The sequence below is a fragment of the Melitaea cinxia genome, chromosome 12, assembly GCF_905220565.1.
Source record: "Melitaea cinxia chromosome 12, ilMelCinx1.1, whole genome shotgun sequence".
In the NCBI taxonomy this organism is placed as follows: domain Eukaryota; kingdom Metazoa; phylum Arthropoda; class Insecta; order Lepidoptera; family Nymphalidae; genus Melitaea; species Melitaea cinxia.
Genome location: NC_059405.1, coordinates 2062686 through 2084747, shown reverse-complemented (window position 1 = coordinate 2084747; position 22062 = coordinate 2062686). Strand labels below are relative to the sequence as shown.

General features: G+C 32.8%; 1 long non-coding RNA gene across 1 annotated transcript; it reads left to right on the top strand.

The window, feature by feature from the left end:
• Positions 1-1767: 1767 nt before the first annotated feature.
• LOC123658360 lies at positions 1768-20339 on the top strand. The gene is made up of 3 exons (XR_006743862.1): positions 1768-1777; positions 9387-9402; positions 20227-20339. It is a non-coding gene; the product is annotated as an uncharacterized LOC123658360 (long non-coding RNA).
• The last annotated feature ends 1723 nt before the right edge of the window (positions 20340-22062 follow it).

Below are 22062 nucleotides of genomic sequence, written 5' to 3'. Positions count from 1 at the left end.
CAATATTTACCGGAGTCCGCGATGTCGTGGCCGGCCCGCGCCCGTCCCGCGTCGCGCCTGCCTTAAGGCGAAATACTGCGTGTTTTATTAAAGTAATTTAATTATAATTATAACTTTAACTTGGCTACGGTACTGTCGTGCTCAATTATCTCGAACGTTACGACCGAGAAACATTATATATGAGTATACTTTATTTATGAGTATGCTTTATTTACTTTGTTAAATAAAATGTTTTAAAAAAATATCTGTAACTACACATAATAACTTTTATAAAAAATTACTTAGTTAAGTTTTGTGTAAGGGTTTCGTCCAGTAACTAAATACATACTTCTTCTATGGATTTTTCCTCGTTTTTAATAACTTTTTCCTGTGATATAATTCGCTCTTAAATATTTTAACTTATATCATCTCTCCCAAGATAATTAATTTTTAATTAAAAAGTATCTGATATTGCTTGCCAAGCTTATATCACAAACTGCCCTAGCCCATATCAAAATTATGATAAGTTTCATTATATTTGAGTAGTTCGACGTGAGTCACATAAAAACTGATAAACTAATAAAAATGAACGATGTACAGTTTTGCTTTATTATCGATTACAAAGAGCTCTTCAAATTTTTTTTTTCAAATTACATTCAATGTACAGAATTGAATTGAACAGAATTGAATGACGACGCGTTGGCGCAACGGTCACAGCACTGGTTTGTGGCTGTTGCGCTGGCGGTTGCAGGTTCAATCACCGCACATGACAAATATTTGTACTGGCCATACAGATACAGATGTTTGCCGTGGTCTGGGTGTTTGTGCAGTCCTTGTGGGTCTCCCCACCGTGCCTCGGAGAGCACGTTAAGTCGTCGGTCCCGGTTGTTATCATGTACACCTGATAGCGATTGTTACTCATAGTAGGTAATATCCGCCAACCCGCATTGGAGCAGCGTGGTTGATTAAGGTTTGATCCTTCTCCTACACGGGCAAAGAGGCCTTTGCCCAGCAGTGGAATATTACGGGGAGAAGCGTACAGAATTTGACCTGTTACAGTTTTGATTTTATCGCTATAATCAAAATCAGTCATCAATAAACATATATACTGTTTACTTATAATTATATTTAAGAGAAAGTAAAAAATAAATTACTGATAAATATAGGGAATATTAATGACCACAAATATATATATAAAAAATAAAAAATTACCACAATTTTGTAATAATACATGTATGTGGAGAGAACGCATTGCTACTGCTTGGAGAACGGCAACCTGAAAAATTAAGTAGACAATTTAATTTTTTTATACAACACTTTTTTATTTCGAAATTAAAAAAAAAAATACTTTATTTAAATATTTAACATTCGATAGTTTATGTAAGAAAAATTTCTGTTGAGTGACAAACATCTTTAAGGTTTTAACCATTTCATAACGTTTACAACCATTTCATATGATTACCGCCACTGCTAGCACAACATAGACATGCTAGTTCAGTATCTAATTTTTATTTTTTCTAATACGAATTTAAAATGATGTGAACATAAGGTTAAATAAAATATCTATAGCACGAAAGGTTAGAACTGTACTCTACAAAGCCAAGAGAAAAAGAAATTTCTAGTTATTCTAGCAAAGGGGGTGTCCAAAAATTACGTGGGGTGTTTTTTAAATTTTCTGTACCTCCCGCCCCCCCATTTTGAGATGTCATGATATTTTATTCAACCCCCTCCCATCCCATCCCCCAATCACACGAGAGATTTTTCAAAATGTGGGTTTCATACGTACACGCTTTGGATTGTTTTTGAAATTATTTTCTTTCGAACGAATTAGTGAATGATCTTAATCGTTTTACGATTACGCTTAAAATTAAATCTTAAGCATGTACAATCTGGGTTATATGGACCAAAATAGTATAACTTTTTTTTTGTTTCAATCAGAAAAAAAATTGCGTGATATTAGCCGAGGCTCCTCTCTCCAACGTAAGATTAGATAAGATTTGACTCGACCCCCCCCCCCCCCCCCTAAACATCTCACGTATTTTATGAACGCCCCCAAAATATAAAATAGCTGATTTTAAGTTACAAAGTTACATTTATATTCAAAAGTAAATTTAATTAAAAAAATATATCTGTATCATTAAACTCGATAGATAACCTCATCAATAGCGGCTAATCCAAAGTGAAAGTTGTGTATAATTTTTTTTTATACATTTATGCGAAATAAAACAGTTTTCGTATGTGTCTGGTTTTTAATATAATTCGCCATTTCTCCGTAAAGTCTGTGCTTAAGTGATGAACGTTCAGCGGACAAATAATAAATATCTTAAATATTATCAATTAATTTTTGTTTTCAAATTAGTATCAAGAAAGGAATATTTTACTTAATTCTTAGAGTAGATAATATATAATATATATATAGTCCTTGTGGGTCTCCCCACCGTGCCTCGAAGAGCACGTTAAGCCGTCTCGGTCGTTGTCATAAATTCCTGATAACTATCGTTACTCATAACAGCGAACATATCCGCCAATCCGCAGTGGATAACCGTTCTGAATTATGCTCCAATTTCATGACATTGAGAAAGAGACCTATACACAGCAGCGAGATGTGTCTGAATACGAGATAATAGCATATTCCTCTGAATAATATTAACAAAAATGATAAGTTCGAGTATTTATTTATATTCAGGTCGAAAAGAAATCTTTTTATCACCAATTGCAACTAAACTATTGATGGTTAAAAAGATTTGGTTACGTTTTTACTTTTTATTTCATGAATCTATACTTACTTGTATGTATAATGGAACTCTCCTATTGAAGATTTTTTAAATATTCTTTTGAGGATCAAAATTGCACTATTATTATTGTCGTCTCTCTGCATGAATTTTGGTTGAGCTTTGAGCTAAAAATACCTAAACCTAGTAGAGTTCATGCAAGCTTTAAGCAACGTTTCTATGGATGACAGCATGAAAAGCAAAATGTGTACTTAACTGTTATTCGTTAAGGAATAGTCTGGTAGACGGATGGTTGGTACAAAATATTTTGAGCTTTCTTTTAAAATATATTATTCTATATAGTTAATTAATTAATACATTAGTTACAAATTTTCGCTTTCACTCGTGAATTGCGGCACACCCAGTCGGCAAAACGGCCTCACGAAAGCACCGTTTCGTTACAATTAACGATTTTAATTAACAAAAAAATTGAAATTTAAACTGTATCAAAATTCAGCTAATGAAAAACAAGAGGTGCTCTGCATTCGATCCGTTTTTTAATAAAATTTACTTTATAACAAGTCTTTAGATAACAGGTGTCGCTATTAAATATTTAACCATAACATATGAATGTAGTTATTTACGCATTTTTTTTTTGTTTTAATACACTTATTGCTTATGTCGAGTTTTAATTGCTTAAATATTTAGTATGAAATTGATATTGTTTTAATTTTTAACGGGTTAATGGGACAAGGTTGTTTTGTAATTAAAAATGTTGGTGTAAAAATTGTTAATGTTTGATTTCATATGTTTATACTTGAACTGCGTATAAACTTCAACTAAATCTAAGCTATGTCTGTTTCTCTGTACCAGCAAGGTGGTAAGCAAACGTTTTGTTCACCTGATGATTAGAATTATCTTAGCCTTTAGACGTCTGCAACACCAGAATCATTGCTAGCTCTTTGCCGACCCCAACCCAGACCCTTCTCAGAAACTCTCGCCACCTTAATCATCGCAGGAACAAAAATGCTTGTGAACAGTGTTTAGCTATGATCTTCTGTAAGGTTGAAGTTCTAATCAGTAATTATAAACTATTGTAATGATAAAACCAATAAATTAACCACATTTCATAACACACAAAAGTAATAAAGTTACAACGACCTAGATATTCTTATTTGAAGTACTAAGTACTTCAAATAAGAATATCTTTGATTAATTGTCCGCCCGCAGTATCGCCTGTCATCTTGCATCGGTCGGAAATCGAAGCCGCTACACCGAGAATAATTTGGTTAGTGTCGGGGTCACGGTGGTTTTTAGCGGATCGATATAGCGCGTGGTTGCTCGCGGCGGGTAGTGTTGTGCTTCGTTACGATAGTTTTACATTTTTTTATCGATTATTGATATACCGCTACTTTATACAATAAATTTTTTATAGTTAAATAAAATATTTTTTAAAATATTTTCGTTTTTAAAGCAATCATTAAAATAATATTCTTTTGTCCCAAAAAAAATCTCGAAATTTCTCAATATCAAATACATCTAATAAAAATAATTGATTGAAAATTGAAAATTATCGATTCATAAATGCATATCGATAAACAGCACACCACTAGTCGAATAGTGATGCGCGTAAATCGGTGCGCGTGCGCGCCGGAGGGCGCTGCTCGCTCGTAATTCGCGCCCCTTCCTATCCGCTTCGAATTGTAACTGTCGTTATCAGCGGAACTGTAATTTCCCACTTTACTAACTTCTCTCATGTATACATACTGATATTAACATTTAATGGTGAACCTGAAAGCTAGGAAAATTGGAGATAGAAAGATTTTAGTAGCCAAAATTTATTACAGTATCAGCTAACCCGAAGGACGTTGTCCTTTATTGTGAACTTTCAAACGTATACTGAGAGTAAACCTGTAGTGGCTGCTCCACTACCACGTGGTAAATCCTTAGAACCGTAGTAGGCAAAGAGACCTGAGTCCAGCAGTGGAATCTTACAGACAGAATCGTAAATTGGATATTAAAATATTATTTTCAACCTCAAAACGTTTTGTTGAATTCAAAACTGATGGAGATACATAATTGTGGTTGCTAGCAAACGAAAAAAAACTACTTCAATTACATCGACAAGTAATAAATACAACGTAAGAAAACGAAAAAAATTGATAAACACACTAGTCGCCACTACGGTTTTCGAAGGTTCTTCTTGATTTCTTTGGGATTCCATCATAAGATCCTGGTTTTTTTTTATCATGGTATCAACTTTGGGATATATCCTGTCCAACGAAAAACAAAAAAAAACCATCACAATCGCCTCATAAGCGACGGAGTTATCCGCGAACACACACACACACACATATATAGAAGTGGATTAATAAATGTGACTAAGATTCCACCGTTGTTTCACCCGTATGTTACTGTACTTACAATTTAGTAAGTAAGTTTACATCTTAAGTATTTTAATGTAACATCACGAGTACAATTATCATTGAAACCATTTTTATTATTAAATCATACATAAACGTAATAACATATTACTCCTCCAACCCATTCGTTCAATTGAATCATTCATTATGTCGATAATTTTAACTGCAGTCTTCATTCGCGAATGTATCCTCAATAATTAATTATGATTTATGTAAGAATGGATGTCTGTTTTAGTGTAGAACAAGTTTTATGTTAATTTTAGCCAAAAAAAAAAAAAATATTATTTTTTGCAAAATTGTAAAGTGATTTGGTGATACGTTTATTTCTTTAATATAACTTAAAAGTGTATTTAGAAATTATCAGTATCGCTTCAGCCAATCGCAGTCCACAGCTGGACATCATGGTTTCCCGCAATTCTCATCCAGCCCTCACAGGCAGCCGGGAATAGTGGAACTACCGGGAACTGAAGGCTAACATTTCTACCACGAATTTTATTTCGAAAATGATCATCATATTCCGCAAGAGCAATCGAACGAACTTAGTAGTCTTAATCATGCCTTTGTCCGGTACGATATACGAATAAAAGATAAAATAAAAACCGCATACGATTACAGCGAGCAATATCCGAAAAGATTACGATCTTATCTCGTGATCGGACACGCCGTGTCGGATCATTTGCACATCACGACATTTTCAGACCACACGACATTTCTTATATTATAAAGGCTTACTACTAACATTGTAAATAATCAATTGTTTGTATAATTCTGTTGATATAAATTTTGATTTACCTATGTAAAGTATTTGAAAGGGTTAAAATAATAAAATGTAATAATAAATAAATAAATATATTATAATGTTCACACACGGTCATCTGTTCCTAATGTAAACAACTTAATACTTGTGTTATAAGGTAATATTTTTAAATTTTGCTTTAATTCTTAACCGGTTAGGGTTCGATTCACACATCGAGTTTTGGTGCAACATTTAGGTGTTTTTTATATAGAAGTACTAAAAAATTGAAAATATTTCTCAAGGACAGACAATCGTGTGTATTAAACGTAATTATATAGTCAGTCAATCAGTTCAACCTATTGCAGTCCACTGCTTGACATAAGCCTCCCAAGTTGGCGCCAGACATCCCGGTTTCTGTATGTAATTATATATTATTATATATATTTATTTTATAAATCTAGAAAAAGTGTTAAAAAAGAGTTTCTTATAGACTTATTTTAGTAGTTTTTATGATACACACCATGCATAACCATGGAATTGAATTAGCCTCAACTGTTGGACAAAGGCCTCTTCTCCGTGTTGGTAAAGGGCTAGCTTAACCCACCGCGCTATTGATATTTACCATCATCGTCAAACAACATCGTGTAGTTATCCCTATCTTAGTTTGTCAAATAAAAACGCATTTATTCTATACAACTACTGCTGAGCTGACACCGTAAACGTTGTTTTGCTATATATATTATTAACCCCCTTAATCTCCTCCCTATAACTTAGGGGTATGAAAAATAGATGTTGGCCGATTCTCAGACCTACCCGATAGGCACACAAAATTTCATAAAATCCAGCTGGTCCAGCCGTTTCGGAGGAGTATTGTAACTAGCATTGTGACACGAAAATTATATATATAAGACTAGCCGACCCGTGCCCATTTCTTTGGGCGTTAATTATTATTTTTGTGTTGCAAATATATAGTAAAGTTTTCATCTCGCTCGCATTTACCCGACTTGATTTACATATACTATTATTTTTCATTGAATTTTTGTTCAATAACAATAAAATATATAATAATAAATATAGCTTATATCACTCCTAAATAGCGTAGCTTTCTGTGAGTAATAAAATTTTCATGATCGGATCAGTTTTTGCGAAGATTACCCCCTACAAACAAACAAAGTTAGAAACTTTACCTGAAAAACACGTGATATATAAATTAATTAAACAACACTATTAATCATTGATCAGTAATAAATAATTTATTATAGATCTATAAAATAAATCAACACAAGTATAAATTAAAATTAGTCAAATATTACGAAATAATAATTAATATATAATAAAATAAGATGAATATCTTTGGAAATTATCGATAAACGTCAACGATTAATTTGTTAAAATACGTTAAAAGCAACAATAATTTTAAAACGATGTGTAATTATTTATGTAAATTTAACATTAAAATGAGATAAGTTTTAAAATCAATTAAAATTTGTTATTTAATGATTGACATTAACATTATATTTGCATAATTGCAGCGATAGTGACTTTTATATAAGTTTCAATAAAATACGATCTTAAAATATTGCTAAAAATAAATATATTTTTATTTATTTTTCGTGATAATTAGTTACATGATCGTTAGCATAGATATTAATTTTAATATACCGTTTATTTTTATTTATATGTTTTTATAAAAGAGGTTGTACTTCCAATATTTAGAACCTCAATTGATATACAAGTAAAAAAGGCAGAAAATGAAATGACAGTTATAGAGTCTTTATTATAAACAAAGAAAGAATGTACATGACATTAAAAGATATATAGTACAGTTTTGTAAACATTTAAGTACATATTAACTATGTACATGTACAAATATATTATGTAGTATCAGATATCTGAAAGGGTATCGTATACTATAAACTTCATTTTATTAATGCGCTCCCCTGTAATCTGTCATAAGAAATCCCGCATTGTGTCTACTTTTATCTGAGCATTTACGAAAACACCGACTCTTAGCCGACAGCGTTTTAAAAGAAACAAAAAAAAAAAGTTTTCCAAAAAAGGTCAGTTACTTGTCAATGTTTTAAAAAAGTTGTAAATTTGAATTTCGAATGCCGTATCTATGGCGGAACTCTTCGCCGATATCGTTTTAAAGAAACAAAAAAGTTTTCGACAAAAAAGTTTCGTACTTGTCAACGTTTAATAAAAAAATTAAGTTTAAATTTCGAACTCCGTATCTATGGCTGAGAGGGATCGCAGTAGTAGTTTAACGATATTGTCCCCGCTCAATTAAAGAGAAACGGAGGTAAAGATATTTTCTTTCGGAATTTCGCGCCGGCCCTTGGTCTTGTCAATAAAATCCATATAAATTGCCTTTACCGAGCCGAATTTGAATATAATAGCCATTTCCTATGGTTCGCTTTTTGCCCCTTAAGTTGAGACCGACAATCTCTGTACGATTATATTGTAAGCAAATTATCTGCTTGGATCTGGCAAGCGGTTTTGAGAAAAAGTTATGCGTTTTTTATGATTATTTACTTTTGAATTAGTGTATTATTGATTGTTAGAATTAAATAAGTATATGTTGTTTTGGTATTTTATTTCAATTTTGACGACAATATGGATAAATAAAGAATATTATTCTTTATTTGAATAAGTATATAAGTAAAAAGATTTTTTTTTCGAGGTGATTGAAATGTTTAGATCTTGGAGATTATTTATAGAATTTCATTATTATTGCTATCTTTTGTTGCTGTGTTCATGATAGCCTATATACACAGACAATCAACAAAATTCTTAGTTTTTTAAAGTAAAAATAATATACATATAAATATAAATAATTACATATCTTTGACGTACACGCACGGTCGTCTGTTCCTAAGGTAGGTTAATGCTTGTGTTAAATAGGTAACTGCCGACCGATAAAGCTATTTTTTTTTGGATAAACTTTCTTACAAATAGTTAATATAGTTAAATAAAATATATATTTTTATAGGAACAGAAAGCAGGATCACTGCACACTGCGCCATCGGGTCATTTAAAATAATAATAATTTTCAACACTATATTATCCTATAAATTACTATTTTCACTTTTCACATGAATTACAAACTTTTTACTGCACAGCATGATTTATGAAGATGTATCGTTTTTTATTCACGCGGTGACTTCCCGTAATAATCAATTAATGTGCCAAAGTTACCAGTTACGGTGATTTTGTACTGGCGACGTTCGTGATTGACGTTTAGTCGTCACACCTTGCAATGGTCCTTGGGATTGTTAAATAGTTTACCTGATAATAAATATCTACAAAAATTTACTTATAAAAAAGGTTTTAAAGGTAAGGTAATAATACCTAATAATACTGAAATATAAAAATCTAATAAATTATTATGTAACACACATTTATGTAAAATCACATATTACATTATTTTGTAGGGTTAAAATCGTTAGTAAAAATATACTTAAATCCATTATATTTTTTTTAAATAAAATTCAAGTTTTTTCTTAATTTAGTTTTGCTACTGCACTTCATTACGAGAGTCACGTACGTATTTGTAGCTTCTGTGATGTTGAGGTTTCTGTGGTGCTGATCATTTTCTCTGATATAATAAAAAATAAATAATGAAATTGTATGCACAAGAAACGTATGAACTTTAGAGTTTAATTTTCTCTATAAAATATTTAAGCTTAGATATGAAAATTTGATGACAATTACCAATATTATAAAACTATACTACAATGTAATGAACCTGTCGAAAGTGGCAACACAACGCTTTCCCGCCTCGCGACGCGGTCCGCCATTTTGTAATCGTACAAAATTACTCGAATACGAAATTACGAGGGAAATAAATTAACGTGTGTCGATCGTTGAATAAACATTTGTTTTAAAATATTTGCCATTGATTGCGGTTATCCCCACCATTCCTTGATGAGCACGTTGAGCTGTCGTTTCGGGTTGTTATCAAGAACTCCTAATAGTGATCGTTACTCGTTATTCTATTATAAATCCGCCAACTTGCAGTCGAGCAGTATAATGTATTCAGCTGCAACCTTTATTCTACATGGAGAAAGATATCTATACCCAGCAGTACGATGTTACTGGCTAAAATAGTCAATCAATAAAAATTTTACACAACAATTGCAAAAATAATAAATTCCACGATGTATTTTTACGTCAAATTTCCTTGTGTTTTGGTTACTCATTTTATTTATGTGTGCGACGGGCCGCATTATGCACGCGTTTGTTTTGAACGGTCGTGCATGATATAAAGACAACGAACAGCGCTTTTAACGTTGTTTATTTTATCTGTTATCAATCGAAAGGAAGAATACCTTTAAGTTAATTAACCTACTAGTATTTATCGAACTAAGTACCCAGTAGTAGGTAGGTTATATAGTATCACTTATCTGTTCAGTTCAATAAATACTTAAATGAGAAACAAAAAATAACATTTAATAGAGTAATAAGTAGTCTCGAGATTCGAGAGCGGTGGTTTGGGAAAATGCTTAAAAGTTAAAAAAATTTGTTTGGAAATCCAATGGCTTTGCTTGTATTCTTCGTCAAATTATTCTACAAATAGCAAAATTGAAGAAAATTCGAAATAATGATGACGGGGTTGAGCATTATAACTACTGTTAATTTTTTTTTATAACTACTGCTTAGGAACAGACTGTGAGTGAATGTTATAAGATATTTATATTTATTTATTTACGCTACAGGATCAAATATCCCCCTTCCCCTAGTTCCCTAGCAAATAAGGCAATATGATATAAAAAGAGCGACAATAGCGTAACAATTTTGTTATTTTCTTTATATACACGTAGAGTGAGTAATGAAATGGTACAGCTTTTTATTGCTCCTGTATACATAAGGAAAAGTGAATATACGCTTCGCGCAATTTTGCATACAAATATGTTTACTACTTATGTCTCATTGCTTAGTCAGCTATAAAAAAATTAAATTCTATTTGGGACTTTTACGAGGCTGCCTTTGTGTAGGAGAAAGACGTTCGAATAAATAAATAAAAAAAAAACGAAAATATGACTCGATTACACAATATACAATTTATCTGACTGTAAGCATTTTGCTTAGTTTTATTTTATTAGCTTACAATCTTGTATCCCTTTACCAATAAGGTAATGTGACAGAATTTTGACATTTTAAATTATCAAAATCAATTAAAAACAATTTTATTGCCCTGTAATGTTAATTAATTCAACACTTTAAAATTTTAACCTTAAAATGCGATATTTATATAAATTAAGGTTTTCTTTATAATACCGGAGTAGTATAAAAACAAAATTGTTATCGTACCTTAAGTATAATTAAATTTTAATTACTCCACGTGTAATAAAGGCTTATTAAAATTGTACTTTCTTTATTTTAAACTATACTTTTCTCTCGACTTTGATCTTATAAAGAATACAAATAAGTTTGTGTATCAGCGCCGACGCACGACTGGAGTTTACTCCTTCAGATCGACTGTCTAACTAGGCACAAACAAGGCTTACTAGTCTAAGAAAAAGATTAATACCATATCAAATGGTAAATATCAACTAACGCCATCTATCGGCTTATTAAATGTCGTTACCAAAAAATGTAACGAGGTCATACCTTTATACATTTTACTACTTATATCGAAAATGAAAATCGATTCTTGAGGAGTAAACTCCAAAAGAAAACTAATTTAGTAAAAAGTTACTTATCACTATAAATACCTAACTTATAACTTCATTCTGCAAAAAACGCAGAGAATTAGATCAAGATAGATGATATTAGATCAAGCTCCTAAATTAGATAGATGATATTAGATCAAGCTCCTAACCTATCCCTACATGGCGAAAGAGGCTTATGCCCAGCTGAGGGATATTACAGCTTGAATCAATCAAATCAATCTTCACTTCACTTGCATTTTATACATTTAACTTATTTCGCCGCTACATATCGCCTGTACTGAAAAAAAAATCTCCGTTATACTAGTTCACAGTGTGAACTCAAAAATGCCATATCCACTTAATTTAATTTATCAATTTCGTCTTAGTCCACAATCAAGAAGTATACAGTCTTAATAAATGTAGAGACAGGAATAAAATATTACAGTTTCAGTTTTATACCAACAGTTGTGGTATAGTGCGCGTAGTCGCCTCAAACACCGATGGGTTTCGGGTTCGATTCACGCTCGGGATGGATATTTGTATTTGTAAAAATATTTCTTTCCGGTTTTAGTGTCTGTCCTTGTGGGGCTCCGTGCCTCAGAGAACACGTGAAGCCGTCGTTATCACATATATATATATAGCGATCATTCCTCATAGTAGGGAATATATCCGAATACCCGGAGCAGCGTGGTGGATTAAGCTTCAATCCTTCTCCTACATGGAGAAAGAGGGTTATGACCAACAATGGGATGTTACGGGCTGAATGCGTTCAGTTTTATAAAATAACTTACATTTATCTACAAGTATTACACTCCTCTAAATGTCCTAAATAAAAGTTTTCTAATACATAGTGATAGTACAAAATTGTATCAAATTCAAGGATGAAAAGTTTTTTCTTTTCTTTTAGGTGTTGTGAATCATCACTACATAGTAGAAAACAAAGTAGTTTTCTCTGTCCCTATGTATGCTTAAATCTTTAAAACTACGCAACGGATTTTGATGCGGTTTTTTTTAATAGATAGAGTGATTAAAGAGAAAGGTTTATATGTATAATACATGCATAATATAGAAGAGGAATACTGGTAGTTTTTGCAACTGTGCGAAACCGGGGCGGGTCGCTAGTAATCATTCTAAAAGTTAGAATGGGACTGGCCTGTCTGTGTAGAACGAATAAGTATTAACAGTTTATATAATAATAAAAAAGGAGGAAAGGAAGTTGGAACTAGACAATTATAATTAGATGACGTCCTTGATTGTTATCAGTGTGCTGGAACTTTTGTCAGCAATATTAGGTTCTGCTATATATAATATGTTAAGTGATATTGACAGTAGCAGTCACTGTTTAAACCATATACATCACTGGTTACATACATATCCATGTTAGAAGTAATGAAAGTCACCCAAGACCTTATTTTTCGTTAACATATCCATTTCATCATGATTGCGTGGTAGAGATCGCGACTTAGCGATAAGGTCGCCAATTGCGCAACATTAAAGCTCAATCTTAGCATATTACATTGTATTTATATGTGATTTTTTTCGTCCTTTTAAAGACCAGTTGTATAAAATATGAACATAATGTTTAAAAGCCGCCTAAAGTAATAACAAAGTAGTGACGATATTATGACGACCACTCTAGTGTAATAGTCGTGTGCTGTGTCAGCGGCACCTCAACACCGACGGTCGCGGGTTCTATTCCCGCTCGGATTGTGTTTATACAAATATTTAAATAAATAATAAATAAATAAACGCTTCACACTCAACGGCCCCCAGTAGGATTTTTACAGTGGGATCTGATAACACACAATACACATGCACAAACGCCCAGACCAAGACAAACATCTAAATGGCTATACAAATATTTGTAGTGAGCGGGGATCGAACCCGTGGCGGGCAGTGCAACAGACACTGCTGTGAACGCTGCGCCAACGCGTCGTCAAATATTTATTCCCAGTATGGTTGTTAGTCTTTGTGGGTCTCCCCACCGTGCCTCAGAGAGCACGTTAAGCTGTCGGTCCCAATTGTTATCATGTACACCTGATAGCGATCGTTACTCACAGCAGCGAATATATCCGCCTACCCGCATTGGAGCAGCGTGGTGGATTAAGCTCTGATCCTTCTCCTGCATGGAGAAAAGAGGACTATGCCCAGTAGTGGGATACTACAGGCTAAAGCGTTCCTTTATCAGCCTTTGTTATTTTGCAGTGTATGTGCGATGTAGGACATAACAATTATTTTCATTTTAACTAGTATATGTTTAAATTATTGGGAACTTAACGGGAGTATTAAAGATATATTAAAACGAGATTGCTCTGTTAATTGCGAAATACACTTTAGTCAATTGTCTTTAATTGCTGGACTATGGCTTTCTGCTTACAACTCTTACACTGCCTTGATCCCAGAAAACCAGTGATTCTGGCTAACATTTTAAAATTATTTTCTATGGATCCAGCAAGGATCGTTGCCTAGATACCGATAATATGTATATTGAAAGATACTAAAAAATCAAACTGCAATAAATATCCAATAGATAAATAACCAAGGAGATAACATAACCCTGAAATATGTAAGTACAAGTTAAGCATTTTTACTAAGTAATAAATTTAATTCATAATTTCTACAACTCCACCTTATTCAAATCAAAGGAACGAGTTCTCGTCAAGGGATTTAAATTATATTTAAAAAAAAAACTCCAATTATAAAAAAACCATTGCGTAAAAGTAATTAAGTGACAAATTTACGTAATAAGATCGTGAGTTGATAATATTTTCGTTGGTCAATACATTCCTCGCAGTGCTTTCTCGTATAAAAATATTTAAAAATCATCGATACATTTTTTTTTTATTCGAGACATATACATGACAGACGAGACATATTAAAAACCTTATATCTGTATCTATATTTAAAGTTAAAAATTTTACAACTAAAAGTATTGTGTAAGTACAAAGTTGAAAAAGTAACAGATAAAGAAAGACAAGATAGCGTATCTCCTTTAATACTAGTATATTTACATCTACATTTAAAGGAATAGAGTATACATACTACAGTCCTCATAATTCTATTAAGGTTGTAATCTCGACCCCATCGATTGATCTCCTTAGCGTCTTCTCCATGAAAAATGAAAGATGTTTTGTGATGATTTTGATCAGAAGTTTACGGTTGTGTTTCTGTGTTAAGTTAGCCAGAGTGATATATATCTTTCACGGTCAGTTTTGGACTCACCATCGAATTAGAGAAAATAAGCTTTAGTTCGCAATTTGAAGCATGTAGTGTTGGAAATAATACGCCTCAACGTTTTTAAAAATTAAAATGTAAATAAAAAGGCATGGGCACTTAAGAGCCCATGGATGTTAAAACTTATATTAAAAAAAAAAAGTTTGCCAGACTTCCGGGGAAAGGTAGTTGGGGTTTGCATCGCGCTTGCAATGCTTATGGTATTGCAGGCATATGGTATATCAGGCAAATCATACGTTATTTTGCTACTTTTGTAGTGAAAAAAAGCTTTTAGGTCAGAATCCTGGCAGGGTTCCCCATGTGAATAGATTTAAGAAGCTTATGTTACGAAATTACCTTTATTTTTCATCGATTTATATCTTACGGATATTTTTTATCTATAGTTATATTCCGCCAACCCGCAGTTGAGCAGCGTAGTGGATAAAGCTTCGATTCTTCTCCTTCATGGAGAAAGATGTCTATACCCAGCAGTGGGATGTTAGAAGATCATCGTACACACATTTCGAAGTCTCTAAACCACATTTTTTTTATAATCTTTCGTGATGTTCTGGCACCAGCTGCATTAGAATCTATTAATTCAAATAAATAAAATAAAATCTGCCAGAAATAAATTAAATCAAAAGAGAGTAATATCAATAATAAACAAACACATTAAAAATATCAACAAGAACCGGAAACACCTGCGAACTAGTAAATTAAACGTATAATGTGCTTCTTACCACTTCAAGATTTATCCAAGTCGAACGAGAAAATTCAAGGAATCTGTAAAACAGTGGGGAGCTGGCATTATTTATAATTATTAATTATCTCATGGTGGAAAATATAATTAACTTGTCTGTGTGGTCGGATTAGCCGGTATGTTGTATGTATGAATGTATGTTGTATGTTTGAATACCACGGTTGTTTCGCTTAGTTCTTATTTATTGTACTATTTATTTTGTGCTATCTAGAAACACAGGCAACATAAAATTATAATTTGAAGACGAAAGAATTTTACCATTGACTCTTCATACCTTTATCCAAATCAGATTTTGCGGGTATTTGGAAACAAAGGTGATAAAAACACAAATTAAATTTCAAATTGATTGTCAATATTATGTAAGAGCGGTATGTGAATGTAATAAGATATGTACATTCTATGTTGTTTCCAAATTTAAAATAAGAAATATTTTCTATTATATCAGCACATCAAACAATAAGACGTGTTGCTCGGGCCACGGTTGCTACGTCACTGTCAATCAAATAAAAGTTCCGTATTTACAAGTACACGCACACATTTATACAGCAGTATACAACGATTAGTTGAACGACCTTTAAGATTAATGTGTTAGCTTTTAAATTTGTAATTCTAACAATTGATTTATTTGTTTAATACCGAAACAGTACAAAGATGTCGACACCATCTTCCGAATGGTTAATATTAATTTACGATTAGTCAGTCGCCATCTTTATTGTCTGTTTTGTAGGGTAGTTGCCCAATAAATACTGTTATCCTTCAAATTTATGCTTCTAATAATTTTAATAGATTGTATTGATTGTAATTTCATTAGATTGTAGTGTTATTAGTGTGATTATTATTTGTTGAAGTACCGGAAGAGCATAAAGATGGTGACACCATGTTTCTAATAGTTAATACTAATTTTCTGATTGGTCTGTCGCCATCTTAGTCATATATTGTTGGGATTGTTGTCCTATGAATATAATAATGTGTAAGCGAAAAAAAATAATTGTTTAATTACTGCGCAGCTAACGTTGCTGCTCGATAAGTGGCGTATAAGTTATTAGTGTGGTAAATTATTCGATGTAGTCAAAAGTGTGTGTTGTGAATGAATAATTATAGATTTAAAGTGAGGAATAATTGTTTAGTAGAGTGTCTTCAGTCGTGTTCTGTCAATGTGTGCTGTAGGTGCCTAAGATATTAAATGCCGCTAAAACACTACTAAGTTATGCGGCATCCATTCCTAGGCAAGCGCGCACCATCTTAGGCTGCATCTTCACTTACCAACAGGTGAGATTGCAGTCAAGCGCTAGTTTATATATTAAAAAAAAATTAATTACGCGAGCTATTTTTCGATCAGTTTAGACCCCTTAGGTGATATTTAGTGAGGTTTGCCTGAACCCCCCTCCCCTTACGTAAGATTGACGCTGAATTTAATAAAGATTCATCATCATCTTCCTGCCCTTATCCCACTTCGACACAACATGTTTTCCTCTTCCATTCCTCTCTATTATTCGTCACTTCAGTGCTTACTCCTTTCTTTCTCATATCCTCACTCACACAATCCATCCATCGCTTTTTCGGTCTCCCGCTCGCTCTTCGTCCTTCGACATTCATCCCTAACATTCTTTTACCAACATAGCGTTCATCCCTCCTCATTACATGCATTGACGGGAAATAATAAACTGTTCAAGTATACTATAGTTAATTTATTTAAATTAAATAAACTTCACAACAACAATTAAATAATTTTAATAGCCATGAGATTTATTTTAGCGGGCAAAATGAACACTCAAAATTATTATTTTTTATTATTTGTAATATTTTATACTTTTTGAAGTTGATGTAAGATTTCCGATTATCCCCCCTCGGTTTAAATTAGATTTGGTGAGATTTCATTGGACACGTCTCCCCACCCCATTCTGAGCTCACGTAATTAATGGATGTCGCCTTTTATAACAAATTTCTTTATTAATGATTTAATTATTTTTAAGATACCGTACCAAAAGTCAATAGAATAATGAGCTGTAGTAGGCTTTCCATTTTCTCAGAATATTATACTATCATGGTTATGCCGACAAATATAAAATAAAATAAAGCTAAAAATCGAACTACGTACAAAAAACATGTTTTCTCGATGTCTTTTGTACGATCATAAGAAAAAAAAACTTGAGTAAAAATTAGTTAAAACCGGTTTCACGTGAAATTTTCCTAGAATTTTCATACTTCTACGTTCTAGCAAAGCACTAAACTTTATACTTCAAAAGCTTTAAAGTAAAAAGTTTAAGCTCGCTTCAGTGTAAACCTTAAAGAACGATAAATTTTAATTCGCCTTTGTTCGGCGGGGAAGTTTTGGTTAGCGCAAGTAGACGGGTCTGCACTAACACTGGTACTTACTGTATTCTACTGTGGAGATAAGTAAAATAGAATGTGTGGAATTAGTCTCTAATTCGCCTCATTTCACGTGATAGTTATTTTGAATCGAAACTTAATAAGGTATTTTTTTGGTGTTGTATAACCCTTTTAATAGATTAATTTTCTGTTATCTAAGGAGGTTGTCGCCCGTAAAATGTCAAGCTTTGTATTGTTTTAGATGAAAGACTTTAAACAAAATTACTGTCCTTTCATTTTTTTTTTCATTTAAAAACGTTCCTCCGCGATGTTCAACATCGATTGCATATTCTTCATTCTACGTGACATTAGCGAAATCTCACAGAAGTTGTTTTCCTGTGATCCTATGGTGAGGAAAGGGTTAGGGTCGGCGACGCGCTTGCTCGCGCACTCGCATGACATTTCAGGCGACAGTACCCGCTTACCATCTGGCGGACCGTAAGCTTTTTGCCATTTTATTGCATAAAAAAATCTTAATCAAAAGACTTCAACCTATCGCAGTCCACTGCTGGACTTAGGCCTCCCAAGTTCGCGCCAAACATCCCGGTTTCCCGCAATCTTCATCCTGTCACCATCGCCAATCTTACGTAGATCCTCGGACGGCGCGCCAAACTGGGAAGAAATCAAAAAAAAAAGTGAATTTGAAGATATTATACGATAAATATTATGATGAATATACTGCTTATTATAATAACAAACATAACAAAAGTTTGCTAGTATAAGTGCCAAAATTAAACACAGGTGAAACCGCATGATATGATAACTAGTTATAAATTTCAAGAAAAGACACAAATTATACGTTCAAAAGTATGTCGATAGCTGTATAATGGAGGGTAGTAATTAAAATATTCAAGTGTTAATTCGCTACATTGTAATTTCGTAAGGTAACAGTTTTAATAACCAATTTCTCGGCCATCGATTGATTTATCGGACAATTTACTTCAACACTGATTGTGTTGCGAAATTAAAATTCTGCCCCATGTGAAAAATGTGACCCAGTTTTTTTTTAACCAAGTTAAAAAATGAGGAAGTTGCTAATTTGCCTTAACGCCTATATCTAATAACTTTTTAGTCAGTACATCTCGATTTTGATGATTCTTTATTTATTAAAATTCTGGGGCTTGTCATTATTATACTTGGTCTGAATGAAGCGTCATACTTTTTTTTTCAAATTTATCTTGTATCACAAAAATATTGAACATTTATAATTAAATACATTTTAATTGGTATCTTTTTCTTGTTACAGGTACGTTACCGACTTTCGAAGTGTTATTTGAAATATAAAGTAAGCAGTGAAATCATTTTGATAAAAAAAAAAACCCCGCTGCCATGTAAATTTATGTCATATAAATTTAAAAACGAACAAATTTGTCGTGGGTTTAATCTCGGAAGTAATATTTATGTTGATGCAAATATTTGTGCCTGGTCTGGATTTTTGTGTCACACCACAGCGCTTCGAAGACCACGTTTAGAGTCGGTTGTTATTATAACTGAGGTAGGGCACAGCCGGAAATTTCTTGCTCAAAAAATGGAGCAGCTCGACTGGGGTAGTACTGGGGTACGGTAGTACTGGGGTACGGTAGTACTGTACGACCTTACAGAAAATCACAGCAAAATAATACTGCTTTCAAGCAGTGTTGTATTCCTGTTGGTGAGTAAGGTGACCCGAGCTCCTGGGGGGAATTGGGAGTAGGTCGGCAACGCGCTTGCGATGCTTCTGGTGTTACAGGCGTCTATAGGTTACGGTCATTGCTTACTATCAGGTGAGCCGTACACTTGTTTGCCAACTTAGTTAAAGAAAATAAAAGATAAACCCTGACAGCAATCATTACTCTTAATAGAATTTTTTTTATTTTACTTCACTTTAATCTTTCTTCTTTTTTCTTTTATATTTATTACACAAATTATACATATACCTACAAAAAAAAATAGATTAACATTGTTTATTGTTTATTTCCAATTAGATATTGTGGCCATTAGTAAAATTTTCAAATATCCATTTCCTTTTAAGTTTACAAATTGTTAGGACTTATACACACGGTTCAACTAGTAATACAATTAATAACGTAGTTTGTGAATGCAGATATGTGGATTTTTTTCTTTTCTACTGTGAAAATCAAGCCAAAGGTTCAACTGATGATAAATGGTCATCGTAGCCTACAGATGCCTGCAGCACCAGAAACATTACAATGTTGCCAACTGTGCCCCGTTGTGAATTTAACATAGCACCAAAAACTCTCGCTAACTTACTTACTTATTTGCAGAAGAACTATTCTTCATGACAACACTGGACTACTTTTTGTTATTGCTTTACTTAGAAACAATGAATTAATTGCTGTGAAACTTTTCAGAAGAATACAAACATTACTTTTTATAATAGTTAGTCAGTAGATAAAGATATTGAATTAGATGTGTATGTTCGTCAATAACAACAACGAAAATTTATAAAACAATTGTGTTTCCTAACAAACGAAAAAAACTGACTTCAATTACATTGCCAAGTGATACAACGTAAGTAGACGAAAAAAATTAACAAAAGCCCTAGTCGCCACTACGATTTTCGAAGGTTCCCCCCGATATCTCTGGGAGGCCATCATCAGATCCTGGTTTCCTTATAACGGTAACACCCTTGGAATATCTCCTTTTCAATAAAAAAAGAATCATAAAAATCGGCTTATAAATGACATAGCTATCCGCGAACACACAAAAAAATATACATATATACTGTCGATTTGAGAATAGAAAGAAAGAAAGAAGAAAGAAAGACATTTATTGAAACAACAGAATACGCCTTCTTTTTTTAAGTCGGTTAAAAAATTCAAAATTTTAATGAAAAATCAACCTAAATATCCAGTCTAAACTTCCCTTAAGTAAAACAAAGCTTAGACAATGACAACAACAATTAGTATCTACATCTGTAGCTATGCTTGCAACCACCTCGAGGACCATATCGGGAGGCACTCCTGCGCAATCTGGAGCGCTATTACGTGACGTCACCGCGATTACGACTATTACTATTGTGACACGATGATTCATCTAATTGGACTTTTTGTTTACACAAGCATTGCTTAAGAAGGGATGGAAATTATTTTACCGGTTATAATTTAATTCATTTGTAAGTTCGATTCTCAGCCGGAAGTGTTGAATATAATAAGTTATACAGAAATTGATGACTTGTTTGCTTCAATCTAAGTTTATTTTTATTTATTATTTATTTTATACTTTTTTGTACACCACAAATATATTACAAACAAAGCATAAAGATAGTTACAGACAGTGAAGTACAATGGGCGGACTTATGGCTAATTAGCCATTTTTTCCAGACAACCCATGCTTACTCAGATTCAACAGGTCATAGCATAATGTAAAATAGTCTACGACGTTACTTACTAAACGGACTTATGAAAATATTTTTTTTTAAACTGAATTGGGGGACATCTATTAATTACGTAAGCTCAGAATGGTCCAGAGGTGGCTCAGAGGGATCCAATGAAATCTCACCAAATCTCATTTAAGCCGAGGGCTCATAAATCGAAAATGGGGATTAAATCGAAAATCTCACATCAACTTCAAAATGTATAATATTACAGTTATTAAAAAAAATAAAAATATTTTGAGTGTTCATTTTGGTCGCTAAAATCAATCTAGGCAATGCTTTGAATTTTATTTTATTTAAATAAATTAACTAAGTATATACTTGAACAGTTAATTATTTCCCGTCAATTTCTATTATATTCAGCGTCAATCTCACTTAAGGGGACGGGGGGTCCAGGCAAATTTCACTAAATCTCACCTAAGGGAGGCGAAGGGTCTAAACTGATCGAAAAATAACTAACGTAATGAATGGATGTCCCCTTAATAGATTCTGTGCTTTATGAATTATAACAAACGCGATAAGCGTAGCATATTTCTTGCAAAGTATCGTAACAAAAAACTTGGAACTATGATAGTAAAATATTACTTTCTTAATTCAATTTAAAGTCCTTTTAATCAGTTATCGAAGCTTAATATTTAAAGGTTGTATCTAATAAAGCTGCGTGCAGTATAAAATAATTTTGCGACGGTATTGACTTAGCTTATGCGTACGATCGCGGACCACCGGGTAGGAACGGAGTTATTCTGGAACTTAGTTCGTTATTAAGTTATTAGAAAAATTAAACTATTATTAATTAAAAATACTGAACTGTCAAAATAAACAACGGACTTTATATAATCC